Source organism: Idiotropiscis lumnitzeri, chromosome 20 (assembly GCF_059441095.1).
Source record: "Idiotropiscis lumnitzeri isolate Australia: NSW breed Sydney's pygmy pipehorse chromosome 20, RoL_Ilum_1.0, whole genome shotgun sequence".
NCBI classification, from domain to species: Eukaryota; Metazoa; Chordata; class Actinopteri; order Syngnathiformes; family Syngnathidae; genus Idiotropiscis; species Idiotropiscis lumnitzeri.
In genome coordinates, this window is record NC_142410.1 from 454,510 (window position 1) to 459,509 (window position 5,000).

A 5,000-nucleotide genomic window follows, 5' to 3' on the forward strand; every position below is an offset into this window, starting at 1 on the left:
AAGACCCAGAAGGGGGGGGGGGGCTTCAGTGGGCAAATGAGTTGAACCTATTTTTCAATAGGTTTGATCAAATGCCTGACCCCGCTCAGGCTCCCCTGTTGCAGCCCCCACCAACCCCTCCTGCCACTGCAAACGAGACCCTCTCTCTCTCCTCTCTTCTCTGCCCTCTCTCTCTCCACAGGCTCCAGTTCCCAGCCTCATCAGACAACCATCACTTTCTCCTGCTCAGCCTTGTTCCTCACAACATCTCAGGTGAAGAACCAGCTGAGGAAGGCAGCAGGCCCAGATGGGATTAGCTCCCAGCTCCTCAAATCCTGCGCAGACCAGCTGTGTGGAATCGTCCAGCAGATGTTCAACCTGAGCCTGAAGCTGGGCAGAGTCCCCCAATTGTGGAAAATATCCTGGCTGATTCCGGTTCCAAAGACACCCCAGCCGAAGGAGCTCAACAACTTCAGACCAGTGGCGCTGACGTCTCATCTGATGAAGACCCTGGAGAGACTGGTCCTCGTCCATCTGCACCCCCTGGTCAGCTCCTGAATGGACCCACTCCAGTTCGCATACCAGCCTGGCATCAGTGTGGATGATGCCATCATCTACCTGCTCCACACTTCACTCTCCCACCTGGAGAAGGCGGGGGGCACGGTGCGGATCATGTTCTTTGATTTCTCCAGTGCCTTCAACACCATCCAGCCCATCTTATTGGGAGACAAGCTGGAGCAGGCGGGAGTGGCCCACCACCTCATCACATGGATCCACGACTACCTGAGAACACAGGACTGTGTGTCTGACGTGCTCTTCTGCAGCACGGGAGCGCCGCAGGGAACTGTTCTGGCTCCCTTCCTGTTCACCCTCTACACCTCAGACTACAAATACAATTCCACAACCTGTCACCTGCAGAAGTTCTCTGATGACTCTGCGATTGTCGCCCTCATCACTGACGGTGACGATCAGGAGTACAGAGGGGGGGGTTTACACAGGGTTTTGTGGACTGGTGTCAGCGGAACCGCCTCCAAATCAGCGCTGGTTGGTGGTGGATTTCCGCAAGCGTCGGCACTCTCCACCTGCACCAGTGAATATCCAGGGAACAGACGTTGAGAGGGTCTCAACTTACAAGTACCTGGGTGTTCATCTAAACAATAAACTGGACTGGAGCGACAACACAGACGCTCTCTATAGGAAGGGTCAGAGCAGACTCTTCCTACTCAGGAGGCTGAGGTCCTTTGGCGTTCGGGGAACACTCCTCAGGAACTTCTATGACTCAGTGGTTTCATCAGTCATTTTCTATGGAGTGGTCTCCTGGGCAGGTGGCATCTCGGGCCGGAACGAAAAGAGACTGGACAAACTAGTGAGGAGGGCCAGCTCTGTCCTGGGCTGCTCCCTGGACTCTGTGGACTCAGTGGGGTGCAGGAGGATGACGGCAAAACTGTCATCAATGCTGGACAACCGAGCCCACCCACTCAATGACACTCTTAGAACACTCCACAGCTCCTTCAGTGATAGACTGTTACACCCTCGCTGTCCCAAAGAAAGATTTTGCCGCTCCTTCCTGCCTGCTGTCAGACTTTTTAACAAGAACATTAGGTCAGGCCTACAAACGGGCGAGCATTAGTGCAATTGTGCAGTCCTAGGATGCAATATACACTACGACTGTACTTTCAGCCAATGGTGTACTTAAATATTGACCAATGATGTTTACCATTACAGTATTCTTATTACAGTACTTTTAGCACTGCAGTATTTCTACCATTGCAGAACGTTCACTATTACAGTACTTTTATCATTGCAGTATTTTTTATCATTACAGTACTTTTATCATTGCAGTATTTCCTATCATTGCAGTACTTTTACTATTACAGTACTTTTATCATTGCAGTATATTTTATCATTGCAGTACTTTTTACCACTACAGTACTTTTATCATTGCAGTATTTTCTATCATTGCAGTACTTTTCTATCATTTCAGTACTCTTAACATTACAGTACTTTTATCATTGCAATATTTTTATCATTGCAGTATTTTTAATCATTCAGTTGTTTTATTATTACAGCGTTTCACCCTCTGTATAATGGACAGGCATTAGGAGTGTTTCCTTACACTGATATACGTTTATACTGTGTATATTTGCATGCTTTTTATGAATGTCTGCTGCGAATGTTATACATTAACGGCTACATTACACCGCCGACTGTGTGATCTAAATCTTTGCTGCTGTAAGACCTCAAATTTCCCCATTGTGGGACTAATAAAGGACAAATTTATCCTTATCTTATCTTTAAGCAGACCTCATGTGACTTCAAAAAGAGTTTCCAATGGGCGAGTGGCTGGCCATCGATTTATTGCTATTTTCATGTAAGGTAACGGCATGAGGACAATGAAGGAAGCCTTAATGAATACAGTGTATTTACTGTATGAACAAGATAAAATTATCAAAGGCATGGCTTAGAAATTTAAGATACATTTTGTCAAGTTGCAGCCACTCATCCAAATTAGTGGAAAAAGTCCCAATTTTTACTGCCTTGTCAGCATTTCCAAATATGTGGGATAAGAGCGAGTTCGAACACAGTGATAAAATGGATTACTTTTGGCAAGCGAGGTACCACGTACATGCATCTCACATGCATGTACTTTGATGCAAATTACACCGCCTTAAAAAACGTTGAGTAATGTTGCTGTTGTTGGTTCAGCCTGGTAAGGCTTTGAATCAAACTTCAATTCAGTACTTCAGTTCCCTCTATGCAAACATCAACCAGGAATTTTCCAAAGGGGACTGAACTTCAAAAGCACAAGTTGCTCTCCTAGAAAGGTCAGGAAGAAAAGTAGGCAAAGTTGTTCCCAAAATTGAGAAAGCACTAATCTCGATGTTCACTGTACAGGCTAAGAGGCCATACAAAGATGGGGAGTTGGTTGAAATATGAAGAGAATAGCTTGGGAAATGGGGGACTGAATTGGGGGGCAATGAAAGCGCACCGATATGTACATAAGATGTAGATCTTTGCAGTAACATGGTAAAAATGGTGGCTCTTAGCCTCTGACTGGTTTGCCGCCCCAGCTCTAACGTATGCATTTATTTATTTAATGATAAGCGGTTTGAGTTTTCACAAATGGTGAGAACCTCATTTGTGGTCTCTTCACAAGGATTCTTGTTTTCCCCAAAATGAGATTATGAGTGTGTCCTTGCCCAGTCAGGGGTCTGAATCATGAGATGGCGCCAATAATTGTCAACCAGGAACCCTTTGAGACACTTGTGAGAGTAAGGGGTGCACAAATAAAATGATTTGACTCTTGTAGGATGAACTACTTAGTTTTGGTTGGCAACAGACACAAACACATACAACAACTTTGTTTTCTTGTCGACAGTCTGTCAGAACGGCTGCAGCGTTATTCCAATGAAATAGCCAAGGTAAATTCTCTATTAATATCTTTGGAAGAACCAGCTAACGTGTGAAGTACATCAAATGAAATATATTTGGGGACTTGTATGATACGTTATGATACGCGTTATGATACATTTTTCAAAAATCACAAAATAACACTTTGAAATTCATAATTTTTTTGTCTTGTTTGTTTAATCGCTGGTTGTTTCCATTGACTATATGAGAATGTTATGTGCTTCCCACGGGTGTCCTGATCCTGACCGGATATCTGTCCGATATCAGTTAAAAAAAATTAAAAAATAAAAACAATAAGGGACTATTCGGTCTACATCCATAATCTCTGATATTAGCACTCATAGACAAGCAGTACAATCCAGAATCTGCTGCTAGTCTTGTAGCAGCATATGGATCTAGTGTGCAGAGCCCACATGATACAAACATCCACCCCTGTGAAAGGCTAAAAAAAAAAAAAGATGTCAACAGTGTAGGAGTAACATTTTTTTTTTTTTTAATTGCTGCCACGCGTGTCTCTGTGCGCTCGTGTGATGCAGCAGCCATCCACATACGAAATACATATTGATATTTAGAACAAGTATCTAAATGTTGTGCGCATTTTGAATGGAGCAAAAACTATGCCGAGATATATCCATCCATCCATCCATTATCTGCCGCTTATTCAGGGTCGGGTCGCGGGGGCAGCAGCTTCAGCAGGGAAGCCCAGACTTCCCGCTCCCCAGCCACATCTTCCAGCTCTACCGGAGGGATGCCCAGGCGTTCCCAGGCCAGCCGGGAGACGTAGTCTCTCCAGCGTGTCCTGGGTCGTCCTCTGGGCCTCCTGCCGGTGGGACATGCCTCACCAGGGAGGCGTCCAGGACATCCTTAACAGATGCCCGAGCCACCTCATCTGGCTCCTCTCTATGTGGAGGAGCAGCGGCTCGACACTGAGACCCTCCCGGATGGCCGAGCTTCTCACCCCATCTCTAAGGGAGAGCCCAGACACCCTGCGGAGGAAACGCATTTCGGCCGCTTGTATCCGAGATCTTGTTCTTTCGGTCGCGACCCACAGCTTGTGACCATAGGTGAGGGTAGGAACGAAGATCGACCGGTAAATCGAGAGCTTCGCCTTCTGGCTCAGCTCCCTCTACACCACGACAGACCGATACAGCGTCCGCATCACAGCGGAAGCTGCACCGATCCGCCTGTCGATCTCTCGCTCCATCCTCCCCTCACTCGTAAACAGGACCCCAAGTTACTTAAACTCCTCCACTTGGGGCAGGATCTCCTCCCCGACCTGGAGAGGGCACTCCACCCTTTTCCGACTGAGAACCATGGTCTCAGATTTGGAGGCGCTGATCTTCATCCCAACCGCTTCACACTCGACTGCGAACCGCTCCAATGAGAGTTGGAGATCACGGCTTGACGAAGCCAACAGTACCACATCATCTGCAAAAAGCTGAGATGAAATACTGTGGTCACCAAACCGGATCGCCTCATCGTCCCGACTGCGCCTAGAAATTCTGTCCATAAAAGTTATGAACAGAATCGGTGACAAAGGGCAGCCTTGGCGGAGTCCAAGCCTCACTGGAAACGAATCCGACTTACTGCCGGCAATGCGGACCAAACTC

The 5,000-nt window shown here is 46.8% G+C and overlaps 1 protein-coding gene across 16 annotated transcripts in view; it reads right to left on the reverse strand.

Moving 5' to 3' along the window:
* The window catches only part of tmem94 (transmembrane protein 94), a 299,501-nt gene that overhangs the window by 206,278 nt on the left and 88,223 nt on the right, over nt 1-5,000 (reverse strand). The window lies entirely within an intron of this gene.